Source organism: Sapajus apella, unplaced genomic scaffold, assembly GCF_009761245.1.
Source record: "Sapajus apella isolate SASKATOON/1434 unplaced genomic scaffold, GSC_monkey_1.0 scaffold81, whole genome shotgun sequence".
Classification (NCBI taxonomy): Eukaryota; Metazoa; Chordata; class Mammalia; order Primates; family Cebidae; genus Sapajus; species Sapajus apella.
Window position 1 is genome coordinate 6,745,373 of NW_022437021.1, and position 20,637 is coordinate 6,766,009.

The 20,637-nt window shown below is 38.0% G+C and overlaps 1 pseudogene; it reads right to left on the minus strand.

Moving 5' to 3' along the window:
- Positions 1-7,925: 7,925 nt before the first annotated feature.
- Positions 7,926-20,637, minus strand: part of LOC116533357 — a 32,912-nt pseudogene continuing 20,200 nt past the window's right edge.

The window sequence follows — 20,637 nt, forward strand, 5'->3', positions numbered from 1 at the left end:
ATGGAGTCAAAGGAGATCATTTTGGGGCTTTAAGATCTGACTTCCCTGCTGGATTTTGGATTTGCACTGGGCCTTTAGCCCCTTTGTTTTGGTCAATATCTCTCATTTGGAATGGGTGTATTTATCCAATGCCTGTACCCCCACTGTATCTAGGAATTAATAAACTTGCTTTTGATTTTACAGGCTTATAGGCGGAAGGGACTTGCCTTGTCTCAGATGAGACTTTGAACTGTGGACTTTTGAGTTAATGCTAAAATGAGTTAAAACTTTGGGGGACTGTTGTGAAGGCATGATTGGTTTTGAAATATGAGGACATGAGATTTGGAGGAACCAGAAGCAGAATGTTGATTTGACTGTGTACTGACCGAAATCTCATCTTGAACTGTAGCTCCCATAATTCTCGTGCTTTGTGGGAGGGACCTGGTGGGAGATAATTGAATCATGGGGTCAGTTTCCCCCATGCTATGTTTGTGGCAGTGAATAAGTCTCATGAGAGCTGATGGTTTTATAAGGGGAAATCCCTGTCGCTTGGTCCTCTTTCTCTCTTCTCTGCTGCCATGTAAGCTGTGCCTTTTGACTTCTGCCATGATAGTGAGGCCTCCCCAGTCACGTGGAATGGTGAGTCCATTAAACCACTTTTTTAAAGATAAATTACCCAGTCTCAGGCATGTCTTTATTAGGAGTGTAAAAGCCGACTAATACACTATCATAAAATCTGCTCTTCTTTTTATTTACAGAGAAATAAGCAGGTACCAGAATTTAAAACCAATACTAGGGGCATTAAGAAGACAAATCTATTATATATTTGTTTTCTCTTATTTTAAGCCAATCACCCATAATAATCGTGCTCTTTTGGGATCCATTCTCCTCTAGGTGGCACCTACCCATTTCTGTGCATTTCTGCCTGATCAGGGTTATTGTATTCCCAAGAGTGAAACATCTGTGCATAGCAATCTAGAACCATGCCAGAGCAGCTTTTCCAGTTTCTCACAGCAGCTTGGATTTCTAATCTTTCTGAATCACCTGAAGCAAGTTTTATCTTTTCTTAGCATGGAAAATACCTATGCCCTAATGCATATTACTTCAATCTATTCATAAACATTTATTAAGTGCATTATATATACACAATATTGTGCTAAATCCTGTTAGGTAAGTTCAACTTAAAGAGTTACTTAAAAGATTTCTGCAGAGAAATTGCAGTTTGAAGATAATTTTCCAAAGTGAAAGCATAAGCAAACAATAGGTGGCAGAATTGGCATTTTTCTTATCCAAGTTTAATCTCTTTATCAGCTGCATTGCAAAGTAATTTTTTGGAAACCATCCAGAAGATTATTTGAAATGTGGATTTATATACAGCATAGGTAATGTTAATCATGAACCTTATCTTATTATCTTGGGATATTAGTTAATGAGAGAGAGAGAGAGAGAAAGAGAGAGAGAGAGAAAGTACATATGTATGTATATGTCTTTAGCTATAAATATATTGGGAATGCATACATGGATGGGGGTGTGACCAAAAGTTGGGGAGATCTTTGTTGTAGGGAAAAGAGGAATGTGGAAAGGTTCAGTAAAAGAACCAGGAGACAGAGATAATTCTTTACATTTTACTCAGCCCCCTCTCTTAGAACGTAAACTGAGAGGGACAGGAATGACTACTTTCCATTTGACTCCTCAAGCTTGCAATAGAGTATGGTATATATGGTATGTAGTGAGTAGTTGGTAAATAATTCTTGAGTGAAGAGTACCTGCAGTTTTAAGAGCTATAAAAAGGCCAAAATAAGACAGGAAAAAAAAAAAAGAGTCTGCTTAACTCATCATTTAAGAGGACTCTGCTAACTGTATGCAAAGTCTTAGGGGGTTGAAGCCAGAAAGAGTGAAGACAATGACTGTAGCTGCCAATAAGGTTGCATAAAAAGGAGAGAGCTGGGCAAGTGGCTAGAGAATGGTCTTCTAAGGATAAGGAAGATTAGATTCTCCTTATAGATGGAGAGAATGAAAACTACATAAAAAAAGAGATTGAAGATATATAAAAAAGAATAATTGGTGGTGGTACTGGAGAAAAGTGAACAGAGATGAAATCCAGAAAATAGTGGAAAGATTATCATTCAACAGAAGCAGAGACACTCCTTTCTCAGGAATTAGAATAAAGAAGATATTGAAATGTACACAACTTTGTGGGGAGAGGTGAAGGACAATAAGTGTGCTCATGACTGACGGTAGTCAGGACCAGTTGAAGGGGATGGAGGATACGGACTTTGGAACTGCAAAAATTGAAGACTTGTTCCCTACCTTCCACATTTATTTGGGTGAAATGAAGAGAAAAGCTATGCCAATAATTGAGTTTGCTGGAAAAATTTCAGAATCCCTGAGAAGAGAGTGGTGGATAATAATATAAGGACTAAGGTACTTAAAATTTATGTAAGTGATAGTGCGGTGATTTGGAATTTTTCTGATTATGGAAGATAAGACGTTTTGAACTTGGTCTCAGAAGAGTGAAGGTTTTTCACTGAAGAGAAGAAAAAGAATGGTTTTATTTTCCCTCTCAAACTAGAAGTGATGTATAAGGATTAAGTATTCCTTTGGCCTAGCCATATTTTTATGTCTAGGAATTTACTTTATACATTTAGTAGAATTCCTCCCCTAGACCTACTGGGTGTGTGGGCTAACTAGGAATTTCTAACAGAGGGTACTGGTCGTGTTTCTTTAGTGCTTCCTGAAAGAAGATTCTTCAGTGCTTCTGGAAGGAAGCACTTAAGGGGTGAACTCTTTAAGGTATTACCATCTTCAGATCTCTACCCCTAGCAGAGAGCTTGACTTATAGTAGCTGGAGCTCAAAAAAATTTATTGAATTCAATGCTGCTCCCACTCAACTTTTGCTCTAGGTCTCTCTTCAGTTCTTTTAAAATTCTGGTTAGCTTCTTGAAAGCCGTCATCTCTGCCTACTTCATTTGTACACACCTGTTATAGCTCTTTTCCCATCATGTTCTAGTCAATTGTATAACATGCCTGTCTCCCCTATGGATTGACTGCTGCAGGATCCTTAAGAACCCACTGCAAGCTTCCCAGGGGAAGCAGTTAATTGGATTAGTGCAGTCAAAACCACAGAGACAGGTTTGTGAACAACAGAGTGAACTTTATGGACTGTTTCCATTTGAGGGATAGGGTTCTTCTTCCAATTACCAGTGAAGGAAACAATTCATCTTATTAGTGTCACAAAGGGGCTTTGAAAAGTGAAGACTTCCAGCTCCCATAGAGCTTGATGTGCTGGGGCCTGCTGTGCTATGCGGTCGCAAGGTGGCTCCAGAGACTTTTGCATTAAAAACAAATGCCATCAAGGTCCTCTGGTACCCCTGCCCCTTTCTCCTTTACATGGTTTTTCTACCAGACTTTCTCAAACTTAGTGGAAAAAGAAAGGATGATATTTATGTGGTTGGGTTGGTGTTATAGTATTTGAGCATATTCTGCAGTCTAAATAGTTTTCATGAAGTTTAGAGAAAGTATTAGGCTATGTATGTTTAGGCTCACTTCTATCTGTGTATGTGTCTGTCTATCTATCTATCATCTATCTATCTATCTATCTATCTATCTATCTATCTCATCTATCGCTAACATCTGTTTACTTATTATATATATGCTTATATCTTTATATAATAATTATCCTTTATTTTCTGTATATCTACATCTGTATGTAATATTTATTAGATGCTTACTGTTTCAAGCATGTCACATACATCATCTTATTTAATCTTTATAAAAATCCTTAAAACTAGGTACTTTCTTCTTTTTACCGATGAGGAAATTGAAGCTTAGAGAGGATAAATAATCTTCTTAAGGATATGAAGTCTTTTTACTCTTTACAACCACAATAAAATACTTATCATAGTTTCTTTAACTTTCGCATCTTTGTGAGTTCAAAATATTTGCAAGAACAGTTTATAGGCAATTATAAGAACAGTAATAGTCAATTGATTAGAAAAAGAAGAAAGTTTCTGACAAAAGTTTTTGTCTCTGACTCCTGACCTGTTAATTATTAGTTTTTTTTTTTGTGATTGTTGAAATCTTGTCCTTGGTCAAAGTAGACATATCACATCCAAACTCTAATTATTGCTGAAACACCATATGATCTATGCAGGTTATTGTAGAAAGGTAGTTAAAGAAATCATTCTCTTTCCCAAACAGCTTTAACAGCCCCACTGAAATCTTAGGCATTATTTCAGGGATTGGCTCAAGAATCATGAACAGCAGCAGTGATCTGAGACATGGTGAGAAGATTACTCATTTAATCCTTTTATTCCTATCACCAAGGCCAAGGACTTCATTCATTCAAGGTGTTGGAATGATTGGTTTATTGCATATACTTAGTTTAGAAGTCCTAGGTAGAGTGAAGGAAAAACTATCTTTCTAAATCTGAGGCTTATAATCTGTAAAATTTGAAAGCAGTTGTCAAGATTAAATGAGATAATAAATGTAAAATGCTCCACATAGGGTCTGGCACATAGAAGGTGTTCAATGAATGCTGCTATTATTATTGAAGAATAATGGATTGTAGCATTGAATGAAAGAACTGGCAGAAAGAGAAAGGAAAAGGCAATGAAGAATGAAGAAAGACCACATGTGCTAAGGGACTGAGGGGAATAAGAAAGGAGGCCCTTAGTTATATCCAACTAGGCTGAAATAGCTGTTCATTAGTTTCTCAGTCCTGATTACGACCAACCACAAAGGCAGACAATTTATTGCAGGAGATTTAGAGATCATCTAATTTAACCATGTTATAGGAGAGGAAACAAGTTCTGGGACTTATTCAAGATCAGCTAGTGACAGCTCCAGGTATAGAATCAAGGTCCCCTGACTTTAATTCTGGTTTGTTTTACTGCTATTTACTCTGTGTTATGTTAACCAGGACATTTGCAATCATGAGACTGAGATAATTTTTGTTTCTATTGTATGAACTCACTTTAGAGCACTGAGTTGCTAAAACACAATGCCACATGGAATTGAGGTGTTATAACTTTAAATCAAAAGGACAACTTGCGTGGAGACTTAGTTCTCCTTGACATAGTATCCTCGAGTTCACGGTACATTCAATACATCTCTTCTTAGAAAGACTGCACATAATGTGATTTTCCCCATTATGAAAGAAATATGGCTTCTTTTGTATGTGATCTCTTCAAGATTCTTTCTATTATTTTTACTTATGATATAACAGAGATTTATTTCTTAGTAAGTTCTTAAATAAAAATAGCAGTCACTTGATTTTATGGGCTAACATATTTTCAATGGAGTTATGCTTTCAGAGCCTTCTTTAGAAAAAAATCTCACTTATGTGTGTGTATTAGCATCTATCTTTTATACACATGGCTATTGGACAAACGCAAGTGAAGAGTAATCCATTGATTGGTTTTTCAGGTTTTAGAGGATGCCAAAATGGAAGGACTCTTTCTTCAAATATGACATTTAAAAATTTTATTTGTAATCCTACATGTAAAGTAGCTGTATCATTCCCGTTTCATTACTTTGTATGTTTTATATTATTGTTTATGTTGTTCATTCTATGATTCAAATAAATATCTTTTAAAAAATATTACACCTTTTCTCCCACTCTCAGATACACACATCAACATAAGAAGAAAATTGGAACTGCGATAATACTTTAAAACTTATTTTTATTGGGACTTCCAGTTATAAAAGTACATATTAGTTGAATAAAATGTGGACATTGTAGAACAGAAACAAAAAGAATTAGTGGTAATTTCACCAACCAAATGGAGTTAACCTGTTGAGAATTTGAATTGCCTTTCCAGAGAAAGATAGGCCATTAGGTAGTATTGTTTCGTTTTGTAACTGGGATTATACTAGATATTGCTGCTTTTTGCCATATAATTGTCACTCAATTTCCTGATCTCTCAGATCAGTATCTTAGTAAAGGAGGTGTGATCTAATGGGAAACAATAGCTCCACGGAGAACAATGCAAAAATAAAGTAATTTCTTCTGATGAAAAGCTTTGGACATGTGACTGTCTCTGTGGGTGCCAGGTATTTTGCTGTCACGAGGTTCAGAAATTTGAAAGTGTTGGGATAGACAAAATCAAGAGACAGCTTGTAAAGAAGGAAGAGGAGGAAAATACTGATTTTCTTGATAAGTTAAGGGCAGTGTTTAAATGGAGCTGAGTGTGTTGATTCCATTTTTGTGATTTAACCTATTGAAGCAGCTATTTTCATCAGTGACACCATTAAAAAACCCTTTAGTTTGTGAGATTTTGTCACTTCAAACAATGCTGCAGTAAACATTCTTGTACTAATATCCATACTCATAGTGTTTTTATCACTATGTGATAGATATCCAAGCAAGAGATTGCTAGGTCTGTGGCTGTACAAATTTTAATTGATAAGCCAGATTACTTCTTTTTAAATTTTTAATTTAATCTTTTATTGATACATAATATTTGTATATATTTCTAGAGTATATATGAAATTTTGTTTCATGCATAGAATGTGTAATGATCAATTCAAGGTATTTAGGATATCTATTACCTTCAGTATTTTTTTTTAAATCTATACTTTTATTAAGACAAAAACTGACAGTGTAGTATCAAGTTTACATTTAAACAAAGTTTCCACAGAAATCTAACGCATGCCTAAAAAGATTTTACAATGTAGCTCTAGATGCAAATCTAGACAATATCAAGAACTGATGGACCTCATGACTCAATATGGAGCATTTTGGGTATCAGTTACTTCTTAGGATTTCTTAAAAAATATGTGTGTGTGTGTGTGTGTGTGTGTGTGTGTGTGTGTGTGTGTGTGTTTTAAAGTGAACCACTTACTGCCCAGTATGAAAGTTTAATCTTCTCCTGAGACCAAGGCATTTGAAATCACTCAATGCTTGAATCAATTCAGTGAAACTTTGTGCTGTCAGTGACTGAACACTGCCACCAATGGTTTCAGAGTTCAAAGCTCAAAAAAGAGAACGGCTCCAAGAGTTCTCTCCACTAAGAGCATGGGCCCATGTCTTTCCCTACTGTCTTATCTCCTCTACCGCCCTCTTCGTCTTCCCCAACAACTCAGCCAGTGGCTTGGATGAACAAGCTGATATTTATAACTTCATTATTGGAAAAAAAAGAAAGGTATTCTAATTTCAGGAATTAGCACCTCTGAGACAGAACGATCTGTTTGTACTGTATGCTCTCCAATAAAAGACCTTCCCTCCTTAGTCAATTTCCATCTCCAAAATGGCAACTTTGGTAACTCATGAACTGGCTTAGTCCTTTGTGGGGAACAGCAATACATTTAGGCAGGGAACACCTTGGCTGATAAGTTTCAGACATTCACAGCTTTTAAACAGTCTCTCACAGTCCTTATTTCTGGTGCCAATGGCATTTTTTTCAAAGGTAAAATATTCTGGACATAGAAGCAAATCATTAGTTATCTATTCTTTCTATTACTTCACCATTTCCCCTTTCAGGCCCCAAATTTTAATCAAAATGATGCTACCCGTCTCCCTTTCTCCCCTCTCCATCCCACCCTCTCCCAAATAATGCACCAGTAATAGCCAAAAACTACACACATGCTATGCTGTAAAAATGCAGTGTTAACACTATTGGGAAGAAGGCTGTGGGTTGTGGAGATGCTCTTTGAAGATCTTCAGTATTTATTTCTCTCCCACACACCCAATTCGGCAAGTTTTGTCCTTCATAGAAGGTCCTTTGCTTTTCTCAGCAAAGTGCAGAAGAGGTTGCCTTGAAACTCTCATCCCTCTTCCCCTCCACTGGGATAGGTGCACGCTATACAGCTTGAAACGGCTTGGAAGCACTTGGGCTGCTGCAGGGCACAGAAACTATACTGGCTCTTCAAAGGAGATCTTCTCAAGCCACCTCTATGGTGTCAAGACACTAGAACTCCTTCCCTTCCCACTTGCAACCCATAGTCAGATGTGACAGGGGCTGGTACTCAGGAGAGTTAATTCTTGTCATCTTTTTTGTCACCATCCTCTGAGGGGTAGGAATGCCATGTCAGCCTTTCCTCAGAGAAGGATATGACAACCTGTGGGCACTTGACATTGGCTTCCTTGGCAGGGACCAGGTCAGCCTCCTGAGAGTTTTTCCATTTCATCAGGAACATGAGCTCTCCACGGGAGTCTGTACCTCCAACAATCTGCTCCGGCTCCAAACCCCGAGCAAAGCGACGTGGCTTCTCTGACTTCTTTCTCTTTCTTTGGTTTGCTCTCCTCGCCCTTATCTTCAGAGTCAGAAAAAGCTTTGCGCTTGCCTCCTTCTGATTTATCTATCTCATGTGCTGATTTCTGTGACTGCAGAAACTCAGCAATGAGGTCCGGGTAATCCAGGTTCTCTCTGGCTCCCATGTGTTGTCCTCATCTGAGAACCCTTTCCACTTTAGGAGGTACTCCACTTTGCCCTTTACCACTCGACGGTCGAGAACTGTTCCCACCACATATTCTTCCTCGTCTTCTAGTACCTCCTCCACTTTCTTCTTGTTTTGTTTTGTTTTCCCATAGTACCCGCCAGGTTTCTGGTGCAAAGGGTCATGCTGCTCAGAGCAGCGCCCAAGAGCCCGAGAGGAATCGATGCTGCGCTACTGGGGCGTCGCGTCGGTTCGGCAGGGGGAGTGGCGCCCAGGAAGGCCACAAGCTGGGTGGCCTCAGTGGAGCCCCTCACTGAAGCGGCAGCCTGCAGGCCCCAGCCAACGGCCCTCCCCTCCTACCTTCAGTATTTAATCATATCTATGTGTTGGGAACATTTCAAGCCCTCTCTTCTAGCTATTTTGAAATATACAATACATTGATGTTAACTATATTCACCCTACTCAGCTATCAAATATCAGAACTTATTCCTTCATCTATGTATATGTTTGTACTCACTAAACAACATCTCTTCATCCTCCTGCCTCTGCACCCACACACCCTTCCCGCATTCACTATCTAGCTCTACCTCCGTAAGATCAACTTTTTGAGCTCTTGTATATGACTGAGAACCTGCAACATTTGCCTTTCTGTGCCTGTCTTACTTCACTTAACATAATGACCCATGATTCCATCCATACTGCTGCACATAACATGACTTCATTCTTTTTTAAGGCCAAATACTACTCCATTGTGTATATATGCCACATTTGCTTTATCCGTTCATCTGCTGATGGACACTTAGGTTGATCCCATATCTTTCCTATTGTGAATAGTGCTGCAGTAAACATGGGGGTGCAAATATCTTTGTGAGATACTGATTTCTTTTTGATAAATATCTAGTAGTGGGATTGCTAAAAACTTCTGTTTTTAGCTTTTGAGAAATCTCCATGCTGGTTTCCATAGTGGCCATACCAACTTACATTTCCACCAACACCGTGTAAGAGTTCCTTTTTCTTGGCATCCTTGCCAATATCTGTTATTAGTATTTTTTTTTTTTGTCTTTTAGTAATAGCCATCTAACTGGGTTAAGATGATATCTCATTGTGGTTTTGATGTGCATTTCCCCAGTGATTTCCCCCCTGATGGTTATATGGGCACTGGCTGTGGTAGGCAGGGACAGGGTGATCCCTAGGTCCCCAGAGGAATGCTTGGGTAGGGGTAGCAGTGGCTATGCTATGGCTCTGCTGCTGGGGAGAGTGGGGTTGCTTTCAGTGGTAGCAGTCAGAAGCATGTGGCTGGTGATGTGGCTTTGGCCTCAGGTGGTGGTTATAGGTGGGGTGATCTTTCCTCAGGGTGCTTTTAAACGTGTGGTGGTCCTGCCACTGGGGGCTGCACAGTTGCTTCCAACAGTTTATGCATTGGCTCTGGTGGCAACAGCTGTGGATAGGGGATGTCAGTGGGACTCCAGGGTTGTGGATATGCAGGGACTATTGGGCCGCAGGGCAAGATGCAGTCTGGTGGGGATTGGCTTTATAAAATAGTGCCTTGCTATAACTGCTTAGGACTTGGGGAGTGTGTGGGACCTGGTGTGACTTCCCTTTCTGGAGCAATGCCATCACATGGTCTCCAGCACCTCCCTATGTTAGTCTCAGGGCCTGGCAGGTCAGGCGGCTCTCCTGTGGCTAGGATTGCAGGAGTTCTTGGTGGGAATGTGGACAGCTAGGGGTCACACTCACTTACCCTTTCCCCACCATGGGGAGCCTCTTCAGCCTCTTAAGTCTCTTAGTTGATTAGTCCAAGCAGACTGCCTCAGTTCTCTCGCCTTCCTTGCCTCAATTGTTAATTGTCAACTCTCTGCTGCATTGTAGCATTCCCACTTAGGTGATTTACTCAAAGTGTGATTATCTACTATTTCAGTTCTTCTTTCTGGAGGAGATGAGTACCAGATGCTTCTAATCACCCAATTTTGAGCCCCTCAAAGGATCAAGCTTTTGATCCACTAGTAAATTAACTGGCTGTGCCTGAAGACCCAGTCATAGCTGGGTGCATTTAGGAAGATCTCTGCATCCTTTCAGAAGGAAAACTCAGAGCTCACCAGCCAATGGACAGGACAGAAAGAACAGAGAAGAAGGTAGAGGATGCTTGCTTACTTGTGTCCAGATTCCTTTTTAAAAATACTCTTAACAGCTAACATTTTGTCTAACAATGCATTTTCCTGGCAGCCCCACCAATAGTGGGCTTTACCAGACAAGGAATTTGCTAATCTGGTGAATATGTAACCTCATAATATAGCTACTTTATTTTGTTTTTGCTCTGACTACTGGAAAGTTCAAGTATATCTCCATAGATTAATTGGCCATTTGGAGTTGCCTTTCTGTAAATTATCAATTCCTATAATTTGCTTGAAGTTCATATTGGTTTGTTTGTGATTTTGTTATCAATTTCAAGAACTTCTGATATTAGAGGGATTAACAGTTTATCTGATAGACATGTCAGAAATATTTTTTCTCAACTTGCTATTCCTCCTCCTCCACCTTCTCCTCCTCCTCCTTTTTCTTTTTCAAGACAGGGTCTTGCTCTGTTACTCAAGCTGGTGTGCAGTGGTGTGATCATTGCTCACTGTAGTCTGCCTCAAATTACTGGGCTCAAGAGATCCCCCCTCCCACCTCAGCCTCCCAAAGCACTTAAGCCAATGTGCCTGGTGTCAACTTGCTATTGCTTTACTGATTTTGTTAGGGTATCTTTTACCATATAATTTATTTCTATAAAGTTAAGTAGGTCTAATTTTTTAAAAAAAGGCTTAAAGTTGTATATATGTAGTCTTCCAGACATTTTCTTGATTTGTTTTTTTTTTTTTTTTTTTTTTTTTGTTGTTGTTGTTGTTGTTGTTGCTTAATTTAATATTTGTCTTTATTTATTTATTTATTTTTTTTTGAGACGGAGTTTCACTCATGTTACCCAGGCTGGAGTGCAATGGCGCGATCTCGGCTCACGGCAACCTCCGCCTCCTGGGTTCAGGCAATTCTCCTGCCTCAGTCTCCTGGGTAGCTGGGATTACAGACACGCACCACCATGCCCAGCTAATGTTTTTTTGCATTTTTAGTAGAGACGGGGTTTCACCATGTTGACCAGGATGGTCTCGATCTCTTGACCTTGTGATCCACCCGCCTCGGCCTCCCAAAGTGCTGGGATTACAGGCTTGAGCCACCGTGCCCGGCCTAATATTTGTCTTTAATGCTTCTCAAATTTAGTTCTCTGTTTTGTGGAAGATAGGGATATAATTTTATTTTCTTCCACATGAGTGGTCAATTATTCCAATCTATTTTTTCCCTACAGAAGATATTTATTATTTAAAAAAAATTGATATGTAATAGTTATATATATATGGGGGGACATGTGATATTTTGATGCTTGCATACAATGTATAGTAATTAAATCAGAGTCATTGAGATATCTATCACCACAAACATTTATCTTTTCTTTGTGTTGAGAACATTTTAATTATTCTCTTCTGGTTATTTTGGAATATATGATAAATTATTGTTAACTATAACTTCCCTATTGTACTAACAAATACTAGAACTGATCTATCAAACTATTTTTTTTTTTACCCATTAACCAACTCCTCCTTATCTTCTCACCTACTTCCCTTCCCAACTCTGGCAACTACCATTCTGCTGTCTATCTTTCTAAAGAATTTAAATACCACATTTTTCAGAAATAAATCCTAATATATAGTGGAGTCTCTTTGGGTTTAGCTTCTTTTGTGTTTCACTCTTTGTCCTTTGCCATGCAATTACAAATTGATTTGAATGTAATGGCTTAATAGCACACTTTGATATCTGGTAAGAAAAATTGTCTCATGCTATTTATTTAGTTGTGGTTTTAATGAAGCTATATATGCACACAGTTTAATAGTCAAATAGTTTTATATGGCTTTTTCCCCTTCAAAAACTGGCGGTTCTTACAGGCTCTTCTGTCCTGCTTTCCCTCTTTCGGAGGCAATAATCAAATAACTGTTAGATTCCTATTTGATGTTGAATTTTACATTGATATCTTACTATGCAAGATGAGGATTCAGCTGTCTTTGTTCCCTGTTGTAACCAGGTGTTTCAGGTTCTTGGACCCCCTCCCACAGGAATGGGGGAAGAGGCCATAGAGGAGCAGTGGGCTCCTTCAAGTAAATATCAGACCCAAAGAGTTTTGCAGAAAAGCAATTTATTAGGCAGAGAGAGAGAGAGAAAGAGAAGTAGGGAGAGAGAGAAAGCCAGCTCCCATGCTGTCGTGGCAGGGGATCCCAGAGAGGGAAATCCGCACAGGTAAGGGGCAGGGGGTCTTTTAATCTGAGAGTTAATCCCGTCCCATTCAAGTTCTTGTCCAGTGAGAGGAGTTTTTCCAAACTTTCGCTGGAGTGGCTGATCTTTGACTCTGACATCTGATTGGTTGTTCAACACACAGTCCTCCCATAGCTTTTCGCGGGCTTTCTAAACAAAGGGAGCTCACCTGGGCAGTCTACCTTCCTGCATGGGCGAAAGTTAGACAAAGACCTCTAAGCTCCCGGATGGAGACATAAAAGAAGGCAGGTCAGGCATGTTGCTGGGAAGTTCTTGCCTTTGAAACCACTCCCCTTGTGGACCCAGAAGAGAAGTTAACACATTCCTTCACTGTCCCCACTACACATGCACCACACCTATCTCCTACCCCCTCAATATCATTTTGGTTAGATAACTATTCACTAATTATATAACTCTGATACCCTCTTCACTGATGAGGTATTTAGCATAAAATGATCATTCTCCATTCTTCAAAAAAATTTTTTTTGAGACAGAGTCTCACTCTGTCACCCAGGCTGGAGTGCAGTGGTGCAATCTAGGCTCACTGCAACCTCCGCCTCTGGGATTCAAGTGATTCTTTTTGATTCAGTTAAGTTGAGCTCAAACTTAGTTTTGGCCTTTCTTCCCTACTGTGACAGCCTTGATTGCCTTGTTTCTCTGTCTAACTCTGGTACAGTTTTTGCTTTGACAGAGTTTATGTCTTTTGGTTCTAGAAAATGTTCTTAATTCTTTGTTGGTGGTTCTCTCTTCACTATTTTCCTTATTTTTCTTTCATGATCACACAGGGACCAGGATTTTTGCTGTTAGTTTTATCCTGTGGCTCTGCCATTTCTGAGGGCCATGGAATTCTCATCTAGATCTCTGAAGCAGATAGGAAAAGAGAAGGAGAGTCACTTTGGGAGGTTTTTGTGGACCAGGTCTAGAACCAGTATGCAGCATTACATTTATATCCTGTGGAGGAAACACAGTTACACTTAGTTACACCCAATTGTAAGGCAAGTTGGGAAACTGTAGTCAAGCATGTGCCTGGGAGGAGAAAAAAACCAAGACTTTGATGAACATAAAGCAGTCTCTGCTACTGTTTGCCCTGCTGGTCACTTAGGATCTGTCTCACATTCTTTCTACACATAGGACATATTACCCCAGTCCTTCCCAAAGGCAGGTAACCCATCTGGTCACTGCATCCCATTATAACTCGTGGATTTCTGGGAGATATGCAGTCTTCTCTATGAGGGCTGGATGTGTCTATTTGTGAACTATTAACATTTGAACAAGGAGGAAAATATCTGCTCTCCTTACCCCTTCAGTGATGATGGTACAGGGACAAGGAAAGCTCCTATCTGGAAAAGAAAAGGATGGGAGAGATACAGCAATCTCTGGCTCATAACTTCTGAAATTCTGTTAAGCATGCATTCAAAAGCCTGCCTAACCTGGAGTGGAAGAGATTTCTTAGTTTTCCCTGATTCTCCTTTTGGAGAGGCACTCCTTTGATCACTCTTCATGGCCCCTGAATCTTCTGGGAGGCCCTTTCTTGTCCATTATCGTTTATGCTCAGACAGAAACAGCCTTTGATGATGATACCTTTTTTTGGAAGTGTATGTGGCATTTATGTCCCTTCCTTTCCAAGTGTTATATTGAGGCTTTTCCAAGCCAGGCTTTTTAACACCAGCCTCATAATTTCTTTGGCAGTTCCACCAACATTTTGATGTTTTTTGATCTATTTGATTTTAGAAAATTTTATGCTAGTCACCAGTCATATAGATTTTTCCTAGGCATAATTATTAAGGTTCGCCTGTTTATTTCTTCACTCTTATATCTCTCTACTTAAACATGGCTCCTCTGAGTTGTGGCTTATTGGGAGGGTGGTATCTTTGTTCTGATACCTGTTGCAAAGCTGAGTCACTTAGCAGAAAAAGCTCACTGGACTTTGTTCTTCAACGTGTTAAAAAAAAATCTGTCTTATTATATGGGTAAAGAAAAGCCAGATTCTTCAAACCCTGTAAAGTCCTTGAATGTTGGGCTTTTTCTATTCTCTTCTGTTATTGTCTGAAAAACAGGCAAATTCTTGCCTAAACTCCTGTGTTTCATGTCATATCTTGCTGAAGGCAGGGCAATTGTAGCCAAAACACATGATCTGTCCAACACTTTCTAAACACTTCCTTTAGGGCTATAGATTCAGTAAGGTGTGGCCTGTCTTCAAGTTATCACAGATGGCAGTTTTATCAAATGTTTTACCTGGCATTACAGGGTCTACGGCCTTCCACCCTGTCTTGTTTGTTTACTTAGATGCCATCTCAACTCTGAATATTTTAGTTTAGTTTAGCTTTGTTATAATACAGTCCCATTTCAGGGTAATAGGTTCTATGTAGGTTAAAATATGAAACAGTTGTGATAAATTCTCAAATCATAATGGCTTAATACCGTAAAAGCTTATACCTTGCTTACCTGAAGCCTAGTGTGATATTCAGCAGACAGCCTTGTGTATAGTTATTTAGGGAATGAAGTTCTTTCAGTTTAGTGGCATCAAAGTTTATACTGGATCCTTTGCATCTGATTAGCAAAAAGGGGAAAATAAGATATTTTCCTATAGGAAGTTTTGGTGAAACACCTCACTCTCATCCACATTTTAATGGCCAGAATTCAGTCACGTGGTCAAACTTCCTTGCAAGGGAGGCTGACAAGTGTGGTCTAGGTGTGTTCCCAGAAGGAAAAGGAAGCTGACTTTGTTGAAAATGTAGTACTAGCTGCCACATCTTTTGTTTTAACACCTTTAGAGACTAAGACTTCCCCTGCCAGGATTGGAGGATGGCAGTTTTCTGCCTGCTCTGAGTGGAGTTGAGACTTAGGATCTAACTGGTTCTTAAATAGATTCTCATCCAATATAAGCAGTCTAGCGACTAAACCTTCAATCTTTGCTCTTGTCTCCTATTCTTCCAGAGGTATGTTTGATACTGCAATTCCTGACCCCTTTCGGCAGCGTAAATTTGTTTTCTTGACTTTCTACAATGCCGATTTAGGCTTTAGTTTTTTTCAGATCTGATAGATGATTTGCAAAACATCCATCTGTTTTTTAATTTCCCCAATTTTGTTGCTACTGTGTACTCTTCTGTTTTCTCTGTCATTGTGGGTTTGAGACTTACAGAAAATTCCATGTGAAATCATTTTAATAAGTCTTGAGGAAAGAAGAGGGGTAACTACATGTATTTAGTCCAACATCTTTCCCCCCCTCAGTACTTTTCACAATTTTCTTGGAATAACTTCTCATCTTTACAGGAAATGTTTGAATATATTTTGATATATTAGTAGCAGCATAGATATACATCCAGTAAAAAGAATGTAAGCCCCTTTCCATGTAACTTAAAGGGATGTCCAACGTACTGTGTTAAAAAAAAGAGCTGGGCAGTAGTTAGAGTGGTAAAATACAGGAATTATTACAGTCAGAAAAAAGAGATTTTACTATAGAAATGAAGTCAATTCCAAATACAGCAAGGACAAGCGGGGATTTACAGCCAAGAAGCAGGATGGGGGCTGGTGGATAGAAAATTATCAAAAGATACTTCCTCTTAGGTGGATAGAAATTACTAAGAGGAAACACCAAGGATAAAGGGGGATTCTGGCTAAACTGACTTGACAGGATTCTTCTAAAACTGAGTGACATGGGCTTGAGAAGGATGGACATGAAGACCAAGGCCAAAGTTTACTTGAGAAGAGAACTTAGAGAAACCTAACATGGTTAGTCAAGAAAAGAGTGGTCAAGAAAAGAGTCTTTGTCAACTGTTAAATGACTTAATAAAGGTGGCGTGTGGGTGCGTATGCACGTGTGTGTGTAAAACATGGTTATCTGACTACAGGAAAGGATACACTCCAGCTGATTAACATTGGTTACCTGGCTGGGGAAAGGAGTCCTGTGCTTGGGAGGAGAAAATAGAGTGGAGAAAGAAGGCAAATGGAAGAAAAGTAAACTATTTAAAGAAAGGAGTCTACAAAGATAGCATTTGTTGTATCATTCCATTTATTTAAAATTTACAATATATATAGATATGCATATACTGTATGTCTAAAGACACGTTTGAAAGAGTGCTAAAGATATGTTAATTTTGGTGTGGCAGATTAAAAATGGCCATGAATTTCTTGACATGCCTGCTATCAAAAGATGGGCAACTGTGAACCTTTGTCTTGGACCTGTGCAAGCTCTGTGACTGCTTTCACCAACAGAATGTAGCAGAGGTGATGTTCTACCAGTTTCCAGGGTTAGGCCTAAAGAGAATAGTATCTTCCAATTTCTTCTTTTGGAACATTGGCTCTTGGAGCCCTGAGCCACCATGTAAGAAGTCTTACAGCCCCAGGCCCTAGAGGATGAAGTGACATGTAAAGAGAGAGGCCAAAGAGCTAGTCATGTGTGCGAAGAAACACCTTTGGAAAAAAAATATTTCTAAAGACATACTTGAAAGGATGCTTAACACAATGATAATAATGTATCATGTTTGAGCTAGCATTTTAGATGATTTACTTTCTCGCTCAGACTTGCAAAAGAGGTTATATAGTGATGTAGTTGAAAGTATGCATACTGAAGCCAGACTACCTGCGTTCAAATACCATACCTGTCACTCATTAATCTGGGACAAGTTAACTAACCTATGTGCCTCAATTTCCTTTTCTATGAAATGGGAATATTAGTACCTGCCTGATGAGATTGTTATGAAGATTAAATGAACTAATTCACATAAAGAACTTACAAGAGTGTCTAATAGGTGTTAACTACCATTAGCAAAAATGTATCATTCAAATTATTTTCTCTGAGCTTATGGAAAAAAAGACACCAAAGATGGCAATATGGAAACACACTAGCCTTCACTCCTAAATTCTTTGTTAATGAACTCTATATATAGACTTAAGGAAGTATAGATAGAATCTCACACATAAGGAATTTTGAGGTTCATGACATTCTTATGTATAAAGTACCAAATGGGTGCCTACAAGATAGTAAAATATAGCTTAATTCTGTTTTGTAAATATTTAGACTAAATCAGGTAGGAGCCACAGTTTTAGGAGCTGCAAGAAAATTAAGTAATCCCCAAAAGTTGAATAATTTGTTGAAGATTAGGATTGTGGCCAGCAATGGAAAGGCGTTAAATGCCAATGTTCTTTAAGAAGTTAGAACTTATGTTTCTGTAGGAAAACTATGGTATTTAATGAGCTCTTTGGTTAGATCCTATCTCACCAAAGTTTTAACTCCAGTTTATTGGGAAATATTTTTCCTCTGAAATTGAATGTATGACAATAAAGGTAATAAATGAGAAACACAGAATTCCATCCATTGCTTTATTTAAAATAAAGCATTATCTATAGATTAGTTTCCCAAAAACTGTGCCAATGCAAGCAAATTAAGTGGAAAAGAAATTCTGATGATAGATACAGGCCAATAAAACTTACTGTGAATGTATTTTGGATTTCAGTCATGCACATTGACTTTTTACTTTTATTTGAATGCATTTATTAGCTGTGCTGCAGTCTTCATTCTGGCTATACTGAAATGCCCAAATTATGTGGTAATAAGATGCATATCACCCAGTTCTCAAAAATTATTAAACTACAAATGGATCTTTCTCCATGATATTTTCATGTTAGAGGGTAAAATATGTTGTTTTATCTTCTTAAGTTTCATAAATTTCGATCTTGATGGGGAATGAAGAAAATACAGGAAATAAACATAATTTCCTCCTTCCTAGTGTAATGTCAAATAATGTCTCAATTCTGGTCTTCATTTAATTCAAGTGGGATGTATATTTGAGTATCTAATCTATGTAAACCAGTCTGTAGAATTTAATGGAAGATTTAAAGATTCAAAAGGAGTTGAAGCCTCATTTTGAAGGCAAATTATATGTAACTGTGATATAAGGCAATATGAGGTAAGAGCTATGTTATTTTATATAATACATATATTATGACCTAATTCTAAAAAGAGAATATCAGAAGTCAAGAATGCAATAGAGATAAAAATCCACAGTACTGTGGGATCCCAGAGAGTGAAAATATTATTTTTCAGGAGAATCAGGTAAGGTATTTTAGCTGGGTCCTGAGAATAACCAGGATTTTGAGTAATAGAGAAGGGACCATGTAAACAACAGTGTGCGAATGTCTAATACAACCAGCCAATAGCATAGGATCTGTTTGCACAGTATATGAAGATAGGCAATAAAGCTCCAACTGTACTAATCTGTGGTAGTTCAGATGTTTGAAGACTTGGCCCTGAGTTTTTAGGCACACTCAGTGATTAGCCTAGATTAGCAGTCTCCCAATTATCTTACTTGGAAAGCTAGTTCAACAAAGTGTCTGGAGGTATTCTTAGAAAAAAATGGTTCCATAATTAAAGAAGTTTTGGAAATCGTAGGCTAAAACAACCTAAACAAAAGCAGGACTTTTCAGTGCCTTTACTATGCTAGCATACTGAGTTAATCTTCTAATGAATTCTTGGCTATCTTTTCAGTGTTTTGAAAATGTTGTTTAGTTTGTTTGAAATACCTGTATTCATACTAGGTCTCTTTAATTAATGTAATTTAACTTACTGTTTTTTTCTTCTTTTCTTTCTTTTTTTTCCTCTTCTTCTGTCCCTGTTTCTTTCCTTTCTCTTAATTTTTTTCTCTTCTTAATTTTTTCTATTCCAAGAAATTTAAAAATTATAATTTCAAGAACTCTGTGACCTCAAAGTTTGTGCTAATTATAGAGAATGAAGTATATGTCTTTAATAAATTGATTCTTAAAATACTGATAAAAATAAGTATTTGCCACTGTTGAAATGATCTCTGATCTTACACTACTATCCTTCTAATGATGGCATATGGTTGTTCTTACATTCTTAATGTAAAAATAATTCCTTCTAATTAGAAGAGGATATCTTTATATTTTTTCTCTAATGTTATCCTGGAGTGCAGCTTCTAAGTGGTGAGGAAAATATGGGACACTTCTCTGCCAGATCAGCTGAATCAATCTGCAGGTCAATGGGTGATACGTTTCCATCAGACTCCCTAAAATTATTATCTTTTTGGGTTGCTCTCAGGCTTGCTAAATGCATGCACTGAAAATCAAGCATTTTTCTTATTGTCATTAAAGTATGTAAGAGGTAGAGCTAGAATTGGAACCCAGGAATCTCTGATTTCAAAATCACCACATTTTATTGCCTGCTGCTATGGCAAATTATAACTACCACCAAAGAGAGGCTACCATTCTTTATGTCTATCCTGATAACCTATAAAATCTGAGAAACATGTTAGGCTCTGATCCAGAGTTTTGAAATAATTCCTTTGTGGAGGTGGCAATTAACATGCAAACAACAGACAAGCAAATAGAAAACACACAAATAGAACAGAGAAATGAAAAAATATAGTTTTTAAATAATGTAAACAAATGATATGTTTTGGGATCCAGTAATAATGACATCACTATGCATATGAATGAAAGATAAAATCTCATTTGGATTAAATAAAAACCCTTTGAGATTGACACATCCTGCAAAAATATGTAGGAGAATAAATTGTTTATAGATTGTGGCAAATTTAAAGACTATTGGTCAAGAACTCTATACAATTTAGAAGACATTTTAAAGGAATAAATACTGTAAAAATGTAGGTATAAAACAAGAAAGATAAAAATAGAAATGAGTAACATTCCTTTGTGAGAGGAAGAGAACACATGATATAAAGTAGTGGAGCAATAAAAAGAAATCTTTAATTGGAGCACTGAGAGACACTAAATTTTCCTTTACACAAGTTTAGTGGAGACCAGTCACTTTTAAGTACATGCTCCTCAGGCTGTATTGGGGCTAGAGGTGTGAATAAGGAACCAGCTAAAGTGTGGAATCGGTTTTTTAAAAATGTGAAAATGCTTAAGGTTGACATTTGTTAAAACCCATTCCACTAAAATGGTATAATTTTTAATAAATACACA